This window comes from Trichomycterus rosablanca, chromosome 2, assembly GCF_030014385.1.
Source record: "Trichomycterus rosablanca isolate fTriRos1 chromosome 2, fTriRos1.hap1, whole genome shotgun sequence".
NCBI lineage: Eukaryota > Metazoa > Chordata > Actinopteri > Siluriformes > Trichomycteridae > Trichomycterus > Trichomycterus rosablanca.
This window is the reverse complement of record NC_085989.1, coordinates 34679689-34695472: the sequence shown is the minus strand read 5'-3', so window position 1 is coordinate 34695472 and position 15784 is coordinate 34679689. Positions and strand designations below refer to the sequence as shown.

General features: G+C 38.6%; 1 protein-coding gene across 7 annotated transcripts in view; it reads right to left on the bottom strand.

The window, feature by feature from the left end:
• The window catches only part of pleca (plectin a), a 171911-nt gene that overhangs the window by 116001 nt on the left and 40126 nt on the right, over positions 1–15784 (bottom strand). Inside the window, exon 1 of one of the 7 annotated variants that reach the window (XM_063014827.1) lies at positions 8791–8823. The exons of the other annotated variants lie outside the window; for them this stretch is intronic. The gene's annotated coding sequence lies outside the window, so the exon portion shown is untranslated. Of the gene's footprint in view, positions 1–8790; positions 8824–15784 lie in introns of those variants that run through there. 7 annotated transcript variants of the gene reach the window in all.

The window sequence follows — 15784 nt, the reverse complement described above, 5'->3', positions numbered from 1 at the left end:
GGTCACACACATTTAGCAGTGGTTTCTGTCCTCATACCAAGATTTCCCCTAACTCCCTGAATCTTTCATGATATTATTAACTGTAGATGGTGAAAGACCTAAATTCTTCACAATCTTGCACTGATAAACATTGTCTTTTAACTTACTGACAATTCTTTCATAAAGTTTGGCACAAACTGGTGAATCACAACCCACCCTTGTTTGCAAAGACTTATGAAAGAACCTTGATGAAAGAACCTTTTTATACTCAATCTGAATAATCTCACCATTTACCAATTAAACTGATAATTGTTTAACCTTGCAGAACAGCGTTACTTGTATAACCTTAGTCTTATTTTGCCTCTGTCCAACTTTATTGAGTATGTTGCAGGTGTGACATTCTTATTTTTATATATAAAAAACAGGTTTAGCACTAAAAACACTAAAATGTTTTCTTTGTACTTTTATCAGTTTAATAATAGCTCAAGCAATTTAACAAATAACAGTTTTTAAGCATATAATGTAATGTAATGTTTTACAAATTGTTCAATGAAATGTTTGAAACATGATTATGGTATTTTGGTTATAGCTGTTCTTTATTTTGATATGAGCCAAAAGACACAAAACATAGACTTGTCCACTAATAGCCACTGAACCTTATCTGTATGTAATTAACATATTCATTATGTTCATGTTGTTGATAGCTGGGTTCGTAATACAGTATTAGTTTCTGGGACATGAGGACACCATCTTTAAATAAGCCTGGTGACCACCTGCTGTGTTAACGTAAACCTATAAAACACTCATGCTATTTCACAGTATGGTGTGGTCATGTGAGATGCAAACTTATCATACAAAAATAGATTTCTGTTATGTTATCTGTCAGTCATGTTACCCAGATATAACAGGGTGGATCACGCTTTGCCATTGAGGTGCCAGGTGTAGCCCCGCACCTGCCGGCTAAAAAGTTAGGTAGAAGAACAATACTGTGGCTAGGTTAACTAGAAACTTAAAGCATTGGCCAAAATAATAGAAACAAACAAGAACCCTGTTCTCGGAGGGAGAAAAAAGAAAGAAAAACTAGAACAAGCTGCATACAGCAATGCAGGTGTGGCACCCCACACCCCCAACTGGTACAGCACACACCCAGCGTGGGGCCAAACGTGGGGCCAGCATTGGAAAAGGACCGTCACTGGGCAGCTCACTCATTCAGGACAGTTCTGTCATGATGATTGAAAGACCCGACACCGAATGAGCTCCCAGAAAGAGGTAAAGCCTGTTGGTCTCAAAAGAATCCATAACCAAGCCACGCCGCCAATCTCCACAACAAAAGGGTTTGTTACACTGGGCAAAGATGTCTCATAGACAAGTATAAAATATACTAAATTGGCAATAAAAAAGTGCTGGCATATTAAGGCATTTTAATCATAATAAGGAGCTGTATATATCGATGTCCTGTAATGTGTTCACATATAAACCACTACATTTTTGTTTGGGGTTTGTTATAAAATACATTTTCTCTATGTGAACAGGTACAGCAAAGTTGCTGTATGAAGCCTCCACGTGTGATAATCCAGTAATATTTAGGGTTAGAGAGTAAAATTTTTCTAAAATTTTTCTCTTTCATTTCTGTACTCGTGCAGCTATTCATTCTAGCGGACGCTAAACATGCTAGAATGAAATACGTAAATCACTATCCCATTAGCATAAAACTGGTTTTCCTGACTAGCAGACATGACATGATGCAGACACTGCTGTGCCTCACATCAGCAGGCATGAGTCAGCATTATTTCCCACCTCTCTTTGTTTGGTCTTGTTTTTGCTATGCTAGCATCTTCTGCTGGCACTAGGTGCTGGGGAAGAGAAAATGCACTACGCTCATTAGAGCAAACTGCAAGTGATGAGGCATGATGAAGCATAATAGATAAGTTATGGTACCTTTTTGATGTTTACAAGATATAACATTACTGCAAACACAAAAAAAATGTGTGGGTATGAGGAATATGGATAATTAAGTTACATATGGCTTTTAGTGACACATTAAAGAGGATTTTTGTCTTTGTAAAAAGATTATGTGATTAGATTCTGGCGTAACAGTACTTGCAAAAATGGATAATATCTTTACAGAGAGTTATACATTATGAGTTTTTAGACACGCGTACTGATGACTTCTGTGGGCTTTTCACAGTTGTGTTCATGGGAATTTGTGCCCATTCAGTCAAAAGAGCATTTGTGAGGTCTGGCCCTAATGTTCTATAAGAAGGCCTTCCATTCAATCACATTCCGAAGGTGTTCATTCCGGTTAAGGTCAAAGCTTTGGAGTTCCTCCATACCAAACTCATCATGTCATGTCTTTATAAACCTGCTTTTGTGGACAGCAACACAGCCAAAATGTTGGAAGCAAATATATATTAAAATACACACTGGATTCTACAAGCCAGACAAAACAAAACATGAAGTGGAATGATTTATCCTGGAGCCGCTTTATCCTATCTATAGGTCCGGTTCCCCCTGGAAACATAAGCAAGGCAGGAATAGCCATGACAGGACGACCCCCCCTCCTCTCACCATCAGACTTAGCCAATCATGTCTGTGTAGAGGTCAACCAGCCCGTCAATAGCACTGCTAATTTATATGATGTAATAAGCATAGTTCAATTTATACCTAGAGCGTACTATGTCAGTCACATACTGTACACATATCAAAGGTATATATATAAAGTGGTGGTGGTATCTCTTAAGTCTGCATCAACTCATTTAAAAACACTAATGCAATGCTTTTCACTGGTGCTTGAATAGAGGTACATGCCATGCCATGACTTATGCCCCAAACACATCCACATTATGAATGAAGTGTTAAAAAGTAGAAAAACACAATTAAGTATTTTAACCTTACAGAGAAATCCAACATTCAAGAACACAACTACCTCACTTCCTTGATGTAACAAGCAAAAAGCAATCATACGTACTTTACAATAAACTGGTAATCAATTTTCAAAAAACTAAAAAGTGCAGTGTTTTTATGATGCCTGTATTTTAGATTACAATGCTTAGACACATCTGTTCTCTGGAGTAGGAATGGGGGTGAGGCACATTGAACCCCAACTCAAGTCTAAGCCCTATCCCACATTTACAGAACAACCAGGCTGGGTCAATTCTGAATCAATTCATTGATTACACATTGTGCACTGTAAAGCATGAGTGGTACAACTATTTTCGTGGAGCCAAGTATGATCTCTTCATGACAATATATGTCTGGAAATAACCAAATAGAACCAAAATCTGATTATGGTAGGAACAATGTTACTTTAAAATCTAAAAACCTATCCAGTAGCTTTTTTTGAGAAGCCCAGTGATAGTATAAAAATGTCCAGAACTCACTATGGACTTTATCACAGACTGGACTAAATAATGAAGTTGCTTGTTTTTCTTTTTTGCTAATTATAACCTTTAGTTTAAATGAATTTTGTGCATGTATGATATGTATAAGTCTAATTCATTCAACTTATTCTCCAGGCCACCCAAGGACAATGGGTCCCTGCTGAGTCTGGTTCCTTTCATGGTTTTTCCTTGCCACTGTTGCCCTTGGTTTGCTCGACAGGGGTTTTTGGTCTGCTGGTCCTGGATTCTGTAAAGTTGCTTTGAGACAATGTATATTGTAAAAAGCACTATACAAATACATTTGCCTTAAAACAGTATGTTACATTACTGTTAATTCATAAGGATTTAAATATAGAGACAGATTGGTGTTTTTCTAATAACGAGGCAATTATTTTAAACAAGTAGACTGTCCCACCTAGATCTACATTCTAAAATATTCACACATTCTTGACAACATTAGTACATGAATTAATTAGTATGTGTCAATATAGAACCAGTCCAAGAAAAGCTGGCTTCCTCTAACAAATGAGAAGACATGCTTCTGAAGCTCTTTCTTAAAAGATCTTCATCTCTGGCATCAGATTTCTCTGCCAGAAACCATGATAATCCTCAGGGTGCAGCACTGCAGAACCTATTCTTGGCATAATTGGAAATAATTGGGCAGTATCTACTGTTACATGATGCAGAGTGATCTTTTACTGCCTTGTATGCTTGGTATCAGTGAAAAAGCAGAAACTGGCATGAACATGATGTGTTCACACTATTAAACTTAGCAGAGATCCAACAGCAAACTAAATGCCACACATAGCTGTCTAGTGCACACATCAGTCCATCAGTTTTATTTAAAAACAAATGGTATTAAATAGAGTGATCTCTGTGTGATCTTTTCAGCTATAACTCTACTCTACTGAGAAGGCTTCTGACAAGACTTTAAAGTACGTCTTTGGATATTTGTGCCTATTCAGTCAAAAGAACATTTGTATGGATGGGCATTGATGTTGGTCGGGAAAGTCTCAGTTAATGTTCTAGTTGATTCCAAAACTTGATTCCAAAACTGTTCATCAAGACATATAGTCTTATGTCTTTATAGACCTTGCTTTGTGCACAGGGGCAGTCATGCTGGAACAGGAAAAGGCCTTTACAAAACTGTTGCTGCAAAGTTGGAACCATTCTATTACTGGTTTATTACACCTGTTAGCCATTGTTGTGGAGACAGTGATAGATCAGTGGTTAAGGTACTGTATACTGTATACAGAATACAAAGACATCACATGCGCTTGAGTGTGTAAATCAGTGTATGTGCACAGAGCTAGAGAGTGAACTCAGTAGGAGGTTTTACGTCTCAGCAGATACGGATTGTAAAAAGTTTGGGAACCACTGATCTAGGGAAATTAAAATCTACATGCACTGCTGAGATCTTAAACTAAGTTAACTGGCTGAGACGTGCCATGCATGTTAAATCACTGGACTTGGGTTTCAGTAGGGTGTAAATCCTTTGTCTGCCTTGACGTTTAGAACAAAAACAGTAGAAGCACAGCAGAAGATTGTTTTGCTCCCAAGCCAGACACATTTTAGTGCATTCCAGACTGTTTTAACAGCCCTGTCTCATTCAGCCTAACTGGGTCACAAATGTTGCCTTCCAGAAATACTCTTAGAAGACACATAATATGAACAGCAGGGTTTGTTTGTTTGTTTGATTCTTAACGCAATGTCAGCTGCTATGACTATTATCATGGCTGAATAAAAGGTTCCATCTTTAAAAAGTCAAAGTGGGGGTCGATATGTTTCTTTATAGGAATTCATGAAGAGACTTATGGATTAGGGGAAAACCAGGGCTGCTGTATGTAAATAATTATTGGTTATAGAGACAAACTTAGGGGGTCTACAAGGAATGTGTCCTTCAAAGGAGTCACTACTGCATTTTTGCTGTTAATGTGGAAATGGAAAAAACATTGGCAGAACCCGAGCTGTTTTTATAACCAAACTATTTACTTTCTGCAAGATGCACCATCTAGCGATTTTTATGTGTCAGTAACAGCATCATTGTCTAAAAAGCCGTGCCATAAGTAGGCAAAATCAACACAGCGCTCGTAGCAGGTAGTCACAGCGCTAACGTCAAATGACTGTCGTTTGACGCTTTTAGGTATAATCAGATAAACCAGGCATGGTGCTTCTAGTGGTAATGTATGGAATATGTTTATGCTAGAAACAATATATGGCCAAACAAGGCTGTTACAGTTATGCAAAGATGGGTACAACTCCATATTAACCCACATACCATCACTCTGGTAAGCAAATGGTGTTCCAATTCTTCTTAAAGGTGGTTTTAGGTTTGATGTCAGAGCTCTGTGAAAGCCACTCAAACTCCACCACACCAAACCTGTCAAATCTTTGTCAAACCAAAATCACCTTATTGTAGCTTACAGCACAAGTGCATAGTTGTGCTGATCTTCCCCAACTGTTGCCACAAAAAAATGGAAGAATAAAATTAAGGCCCTACCTAATTCACGGTCATAAAAATCGCATCACAGACCGTGAAATGAGCAGTTTCCCATGAAATATGCAATTTGCTGTAAAATCCAAAATTTATGTTTGTGTTTAACGCTTTTTATTCACACAGTATATTAAATATGAAGTGCAATATGCAATATGAGGCAGTCCTAGTAATCATCAATCATTAAGTTAGTGTAACAGACTTTTCTGAGTTGTAGTGTGCTGACAATTTTTGATGTATGTGTTTATGTATTGAGTGTATTTTGATGAGTATTCGGATGAGTATTATCGTCTTTCAACTATTAAGGTAGGCTGCGCCGTGTATTGTAGCTTTCAAGTATTCTATCATTCAATTTATGTATGTTATTTAATGACTGCCATGAAATGTGGCACTTTTCTTTAAAAATCCAGAAAATCTATGATTTTTGAAAAACGAAGTCCGTGAAATTAAGCAATTCCCATTTAGTAGGGCCCTAAATATTAAAGGTAGAATATATTTCATACAGTCGATTCAGAACATATTTGGACCCCTTGACTTTGTACACACTTGCTGTGGATTTGACATTCAAAAATCTAAATGCCTACTAGGAGAGATCTGTGCAAGCACTGGACATCTAGAATTGGGCAGTTTATCCTATTATTAATGGCATTTTCCCTTAAGTTTCATGAAGTTGGATAACAGGTGGAGAAACCGAAAAACAGGAGTAGATAGACACAAGATATTCTGAGACTTGCCTCAAAGTCACTTCAGTGTCATTGTCATTTTGCAAGGGGAGCCAAGTCATCCTTCTCTGGCTGCATTCATTTTTACTAATGTCCTTGTCCCTGCCACTGAAAAGAACCCCTATAACATGATGCTGCAACAACTTTGTTTTACCATAGTGAGGGTATCAGGGATGTGGTGTACAGAACTCTGGCCAGGATTTGTACTTGCAGGATTTGCTACACCTACACACAGCTCTAGTGGGAAATGCACGGCAAATTCAGCTGGTCTTTTGTTCAGCTATAATTACCTCTCATAAATGACTCAGCAAATATGTGTCTTCGACAGCAGCATTATTTACTCTGGCTAACCAACCAAGAAATTCACCAGCCCTGCTGTGCATCTGATGAAGGCCACAAGCAAAAAGTGAGATGCCAAGAAGAACATGCATTAAAGGTTTTATCAAAAAAGCAAGAAAAATATCACTTAGTCATGGTCTGGTGATGACTAACTTATTGTCTAGGGTTGCTGGCTAGCAGAGGACATGAACCAAAACACCTGCTATAAGCACTTTGAATACAATAAAAATGAAAATATACAAAATATACAGTAGGTATCTGACCTACCTATTCTCTGTTTTTGCCCTGGGGGCTACAAACAGCATGTACCATAAACACAAAATAAAGGCTATGTGACCTGGTGTCTCATAGTGTGTAGCAAACACAAGCTTGAGAAAAAGCTTGAGCTCTCCTTAATGGGTGATTTGCTTTTTCTATTAAAGATGTGACACTTACTGGTAATCGCTAATATCAATCAAAAGCCTGCAACACACTCCAACAAAGTTGGGATAGAGGCGTGTTTACCTCTGTGTTCCATCACCTTTCGTATAAATGAGACTTTTTAATGGTTTGGGAACTTGTTGCAGTTTTGCAAGTGGATTTTTTCTTCATTCTTGTTATGAGACTTGAGCTGCTTTACAATCAGTGGTCGCTGTAATCTGATTCTCCTCTTCATGCTGCACCATACATTTTTAATAGGAGACATATCTGGACTGCAGGTAGTCCATTTACCTGTGTCACTGGTACCTTCACACATATGCATGTCATCCATTCCATAGGCACTGGTGCCCCCCCATACCCAGATGGATAATGAATTTTGCACCTTTCCCTGATAAGTCTGGATGGTCTATTGGCAAAGAAAGACATTATTGGTGATCATGAACATATAGAATGTTACTTTAGTCCATAGATACATTGTCACCTTGTTTTGGATGTTCATTTGATATTTGACAGGGATAAAGTGGTTAAAAATCATAAATACATTCTTTTTTATTAATTTAATTAATCACTTTATCATGGTGGCATGGCGCCAATCCATTACAGGGCTTCGGTCACCCCCAATATAGTCAATCACGTCTGTTCTGACTGGCCAACCGATAGCATTCCTGTGATTCAAACCTGGACAGGCTAGCACCAAAGACTGCTGCACAACCTTAGCGCCCCATACATTTCAGTTTTATATTTGCACGTGGTAGCTTATTTGTAGCTCAGTGGTTAAGGTACCACGCTTGTATTCTGAAGGTTGCTGGTTCAAGCCCTACCATTGACAAATGTGTTTGCTACTGGTACGGCCCTCAGCAAGGCCCCTAGCCCTCAACCCCTCAAACTGTATGGAGTCTTAATTGTAAGTCACTTTGGATAAAAGCATCCGTTAAATGCAGCAAATGTAAACGTCCCTCACCTCTGGGCTTCACTCACTCTCCTCTGGGCTGTGCTGAGTTAATATTTAATAAGGTGGCTCCTGAAATTAAAGAAGGCTGATTCACTCGGGTACACTTCCTGCTTCTACACCCTCTATTACACCAACACTACAGTAGGAAGTGAGATTATCTCTGGCTGTTGCTGTGGCGATGCAGCATCAGCGTGCCGCATGCTTGTCGCAGCCTGCGCGGATGGAGAAGGAAAGACAACAATCTGAACAGAGATATAAGTCTAAAACCGACCCTATCAGCAGCATGGCCTGCAACGATTACCCTCCCCTAAGCTGCAGTGCCTTAACTCTAATAGCTTTCACAAAAAAGATGGCATTATCCCTTAAATTATGGCAGCGATATATACAGCTGATGCCTGCACCTGATTGAACACTTCCTACCAAAAATAACTTCACTCTAATTCAATAAATGCATCAAGAATCACCTGGTATGTAAAGTAAGAGAGAGAGAGTCACAGATTGTACCTTTGAGAGAGCTAATCTCCTGCTGAATGGATCTGGACATATCCATGCTTCCGCACTTCCCACAGCTTCTTTAAAGATGGGTGTAGCATGCACTGTGTAAAGTGAGTTAGTCCTGCAGCTTCCAGTACATTGGCAGATCTGAAGCACTACTGACTGCGTGGCTTCTGTTGTGATCTCTCTCTCCCTCCCTCAGTCACTCACTCACTTTTTTTGCAGGAGAAGTAGGAAAGGAACCACTCCCTCCTATCCTATTCACTTTTCCTTTTACCACACATCACATCCCATGCCCCCCTCCTTAAGATGTCCAATTTAATTACAATGCAGGACAAACTTCCACCGTGTTCAGTGATGGGACACTTGGCAGTAAAAAGCGCAGATAATGAATAAGAGAAAGTGAGAGAGTAAGAGAGAAAGGAAAGGAGAGAAAGAGAGGGAGAAAAGAGAGAGAGAGAGAGAGAGAGAGAGAGAGAGAGAGAGAGAGAGAGAGAGAGAGAGAGAGAGACCTGCTTTTGCATCCTCTCTTTGTAACTCATTTAACCACATTGTATTTTGGTTCAGCGCTTCAGCACAATGGCCTATACAAAAACTCCTTCCATGGGAATAAAACTTAGCAGATTTCCACTAACTACAAAGCAGTTATTAGACATTAATGAATGACTGTGTGTGTGAATTAAATACAATTACTTAAGATATTATGGATATTTCTGTAATAATAAACTGGCACTGACTATTTTAATTGGTTATATGTGTTTTCACAAGTGGTATTGGATAACTCCCTGCTGTCCTGCTTCAAAAAAGAAATTAATGCAGGAATGCAAATGTAAATTCTGGTATTGAAATGCACGAAAAGTAAAAATAAATTTTAATACAAAATAAAAAGTAGAGAATGCCAAAACTACACGACTTGATGACATGAATACTGTAATTTATTGTCTGTGCTAAAAAAATACATAAGTTTACCTTCCATTTGTAGCTAAAAATAAATGTTAATGTTAAAATGTTAGTTTTATATCAAGGTTGCAGCCTCTATGAATCTGACTTTTCATAATAAAATGCCTATATTAATCAAATTTCCATTTAACATTTAAATGAACATAAAGGATATTATAAGCTCAACCTTGGCCTCCATATTTACAAAGAAGGTGTCCAAAATCTGTTTTCACCTATGTGACCATAATGTCTAGTGGAATGCAATGACCACAATATCTAGTGCAATGCAATGACCATAATATCTAGTGCAATGCAATGACCATAATATCTAGTGCAATGCAATGACCATAATATCTAGTGCAATGCATTGACCATAATATCTAGTGCAATGCAATGACCATAATATCTAGTGCAATGCATTGACCATAATATCTAGTGCAATGCAATGACCATAATATCTAGTGCAATGCATTGACCATAATATCTAGTGCAATGCAATGACCATAATATCTAGTGCAATGCATTGACCATAATATCTAGTGCAATGCAATGACCATAATATCTAGTGCAATGCAATGACCATAATATCTAGTGCAATGCATTGACCATAATGTCTAGTGCAATGCAATGACCATAATGTCTAGTGCAATGCAATGACCATAATATCTAGTGCAATGCAATGACCATAATATCTAGTGCAATGCAATGACCATAATATCTAGTGCAATGCATTGACCATAATGTCTAGTGCAATGCAATGACCATAATATCTAGTGCAATGCAATGACCATAATGTCTAGTGCAATGCAATGACCATAATATCTAGTGCAATGCAATGACCACAATATCTAGTGCAATGCAATGACCATAATATCTAGTGCAATGCAATGACCATAATATCTAGTGCAATGCAATGACCATAATATCTAGTGCAATGCATTGACCATAATATCTAGTGCAATGCAATGACCATAATATCTAGTGCAATGCAATGACCATAATATCTAGTGCAATGCATTGACCATAATATCTAGTGCAATGCAATGACCATAATATCTAGTGCAATGCAATGACCATAATATCTAGTGCAATGCATTGACCATAATATCTAGTGCAATGCATTGACCATAATATCTAGTGCAATGCAATGACCATAATATCTAGTGCAATGCATTGACCATAATATCTAGTGCAATGCAATGACCATAATATCTAGTGCAATGCATTGACCATAATATCTAGTGCAATGCATTGACCATAATGTCTAGTGCAATGCAATGACCATAATATCTAGTGCAATGCAATGACCATAATGTCTAGTGCAATGCAATGATAATAATATCTAGTGCAATGCAATGACCATAATATCTAGTGCAATGCAATGACCATAATGTCTAGTGCAATGCAATGACCATAATATCTAGTGCAATGCAATGACCATAATATCTAGTGCAATGCATTAACCATAATGTCTAGTGCAATGCAATGACCATAATGTCTAGTGCAATGCAATGACCATAATATCTAGTGCAATGCAATGACCATAATATCTAGTGCAATGCATTGACCATAATGTCTAGTGCAATGCAATGACCATAATATCTAGTGCAATGCAATGACCATAATGTCTAGTGCAATGCAATGACCATAATATCTAGTGCAATGCAATGACCACAATATCTAGTGCAATGCAATGACCATAATATCTAGTGCAATGCAATGACCATAATATCTAGTGCAATGCAATGACCATAATATCTAGTGCAATGCATTGACCATAATATCTAGTGCAATGCAATGACCATAATATCTAGTGCAATGCATTGACCATAATATCTAGTGCAATGCATTGACCATAATGTCTAGTGCAATGCAATGACCATAATATCTAGTGCAATGCAATGACCATAATGTCTAGTGCAATGCAATGATAATAATATCTAGTGCAATGCAATGACCATAATATCTAGTGCAATGCAATGACCATAATGTCTAGTGCAATGCAATGACCATAATATCTAGTGCAATGCAATGACCATAATATCTAGTGCAATGCATTAACCATAATGTCTAGTGCAATGCAATGACCATAATGTCTAGTGCAATGCAATTACCATAATATCTAGTGCAATGCAATGACCATAATATCTAGTGCAATGCAATGACCATAATATCTAGTGCAATGCATTGACCATAATGTCTAGTGCAATGCAATGACCATAATATCTAGTGCAATGCAATGACCATAATGTCTATTGCAATGCATTGACCATAATATCTAGTGCAATGCAATGACCATAATATCTAGTGCAATGCAATGACCATAATATCTAGTGCAATGCAATGACCATAATGTCTATTGCAATGCATTGACCATAATATCTAGTGCAATGCAATGACCATAATATCTAGTGCAATGCAATGACCATAATGTCTAGTGCAATGCAATGACCATAATGTCTAGTGCAATGCAATGACCATAATGTCTAGTGCAATGACAGTGCAGACAGCAAAAATTCCCATGGAATCTGACACTGAATGTCTGATTATAAAACCTAAAATTTCCTTTTACATTTACGGCATTTAGCAGACACTTTCATCCAAAGCAACCTACAATTGTGACCGTATACAGTTCAAGCAATTGGGGTTAAGGACCTTGCTTAATAATGCCACAGTGGCAACCTGGCAGTGGTTGGGTGTGAACCAATGACCTCTCAATTACTTGTTCAGTACCTTAACCACTTGGCTCCAATTGCTGAAACCACTGTCCAATCTGCAGCAGAGAGTCCTTGGTCTGAACAGCCGGAATACATGTGACTATGTTATCCGACCCCCCATTAATGATATTAGAAATGTTAAATCAGGAAAAACCTTTTTAATTATATTTCATTTAAATATGTTAATATTTAAATGCATTATAATTAAGGCCCTACCTAATTCACGACTGTGAAAATTGCATCATGGACCATGAAATGAGCCTTTTCTCGTGTAAAATGCAATTTGCTGTGAAATTCAAACTTTAAGGTTTGTGTTTAGTGATTTTAAAAAATTTTCACATAGCAATTACAGTGGGGCCAAAAAGTATTTAGTCAGCCACTGATTGTGCAAGTTCTACTACTTAGAAAGATGAGAGAGGTCTGTAATTTTCATCATAGGTACACTTCAACTATGAGAGACAAAATGAGAAAATAAATCCAGGAAATCACATTGTAGGATTTTTAAAGAATTTATTTGTAAATTATGGTGGAAAATAAGTATTTGGTCACCCACAAACCAGCAAGATTTCTGGCTTTCAAAGACCTGTAACTTCTTCTTTAAGAAGCTCTTCTGTCCTCCACTCGTTACCTGTATTAATGGCACCTGTTTGACCTCGTTATCTGTATAAAAGACACCTGTCCACAGCCTCAAACAGTCAGACTACAAACTCAACCATGGCCAAGACCAAAGAGCTGTCGAAGGACACCAGGAAGAAAATTGTAGACCTGCACCAGGCTGGGAAGAGTGAATCTACAATAGGCAAGCAGGTTGGTGTGAATAAATCAACTGTGGGAGCAATTGTAAGAAAATGGAAGACATACAAGACCATTGATAATATCCCTCGATCTGGGGCCCCACGCAAGATCTCATCCCGTGGGGTCAAAATGATCATGAGAACGGTGAGCAAAAATCCCAGAACTACACGGAGGGACCTGATGGATGACCTGCAGAGAGCTGGGACCAAAGTAACAAAGGCTACCATCAGTAACACACTACGCCGAGAGGGACTCAAATCCTGCAGTGCCAGGCGTGTCCCCCTGCTTAAGCCAGTGCATGTAAGAAGAAGAAGAAGAACCTTTATTGTCATTATACTTGCATACAACGAAATTTTGTTAGACACTCTCCGAAAGATAAAAAGAAGAAGCAAAGTATTTACATAAGCATATGGTTATTTAAAAAGAGGCAAACATATTTACATAAGCATATGGATATTTACACAATAACCAGTACAATCTAAAGTATGGATTTCAAGATAAATAATATAATAATATATGGGTGAATATGAATATGTAAAGTGACTGTGCTGTGTGGAGATACCAGTTCAGTTTCAGAAATGATTTATGTTGAGTGAGAGAATGGTTGTATGAAGATGTGCAAATACGCAATGTTCAAGTTCACAGTCTATGAGGTGTTGGAGGGGTGATGGAGGCCACAGCTCGTGGAAAAAAGCTGTTTTTCAGTCTGTTCGTGTGTGCACGAATAGCTCTGTACCGCCTCCCAGATGGTAGCAGGGAGAACAGATAGTTCCCAGGGTGTGTTGCATCCTTACTGATGCTGTCGGCCTTGTTTTGTAAACGGCTGTTGTAAACACTGTCCAAGTTGGGGAGTTCGGTCCCGATGATACGTTCCGCCGCTCTGACCACCCGATGTAGGTCCTTCCTCTCTGAGGCTGTGCAGCTGGAGTACCACACAGTCATGCAGTTGGTGAGGACGCTCTCGATGGTGCTGCCCGTCTGATGTCCAGACCTGTCTGGTGATGTCCAGGCCCGTCTGAAGTTTGCCAGAGAGCATATGGATGATCCAGAAGAGGATTGGGAGAATATCATGTGGTCAGATGAAACCAAAATGGAACTTTTTGGTAAAAACTCAACTCGTCGTGTTTGGAGGAAGAAGAATGCTGAGTTGCATCCCATACCTACTGTGAAGCATGGGGGTGGAAACATCATGCTTTGGGGCTGTTTTTCTGCAAAGAAAAACAGCCCCTGTTAAGGGAAGAATGAACGGGGCCATGTATCGTGAGATTTTAAGCCAAAACCTCCTTCCATCAGTGAGAGCATTGAAGATGGAACGTGGCTGGGTCTTCCAGCATGGCAATAATCCCAAACACACCGCTCGGCAACGAAGGAGTGGCTCCGTAAAAAGCATTTCAAGGTCCTGGAGTGGCCTAGCCAGTCTCCAAACCTGAACCCCATAGAAAATTTGTGGAGGGAGTTGAAAGTCCGTGTTGCCCAGCGACAGCCCCAAAACATCACTGCTCTAGAGGAGATCTGCATGGAGGAATGGGCCAAAATACCAGCTACAGTGTGTGCAAACCTGGTGAAGACTTACAGGAAACGTTTGACCTCTGTCATTGCCAACAAAGGTTATGTTAAGTATTGAGTTGAACTTTTGTTATTGACCAAATACTTATTTTCCACCATAATTTACAAATAAATTCTTTAAAAATCCTACAATGTGATTTCCTGGATTTTTTTTTTCTCATTTTGTCTCTCATAGTTGAAGTGTACCTATGATGAAAATTACAGACCTCTCTTATCTTTCTAAGTAGGAGAACTTGCACAATCAGTGGCTGACTAAATACTTTTTGGCCCCACTGTATGTGCCTCACGTTTACTGGTTCATTTGCAATTTGAGGCGGTCCTAGCAATCCTACAGCAATTCAGTTAGCAATCGGTCAGTCTAAAAAACTCTTAACCAATTCTTTGGACACAGAGACGTGTCAAAACACGCATGAGTATGTTCATATTTAAGATGAAGCATGAAGCCTCGCACCATCACTGGATGTTTTAGGTTTACATTCAGTCATTAAGGTAAGCTGTGCTGTGTATTCTAGCTTCCATTTATTCTATCAATCAATTTATAAGTGTTTTTTATCAGTCAAAGTCCCATGAAGGTTTGATGGATGAGGTAGAGGGGGGAATTATAATGAAGCATTGAATTTTGCAGGGTAAATGTAGGGTAAAATGTGTATTGTGTGTAAATAATAAACTGCTTGACTGTCATTGATTTAATGGAGAACTGCAGTCAGACCTGACTTGTTTGTAACTTCTATTGATTGTGACTGAACACCACTGAGCCATGATGAAATTTGAGCACATGAAACAGCACAGCAAAGCTGTCCTAGCAGCATCTCTGTACTAGCAGATAATAGTTATTAAGCAATGACACCACGTCTCAACCACAACCACAACAACAGATTGGTAGTGATTCTGAATGAACACGTTATGAAAAAAGCCAGCTTGCTTCATCCTACAACACACGTGTGGTCATCTAAAAGCAGACGTCTAGATCACCAAGACGTTGAGAC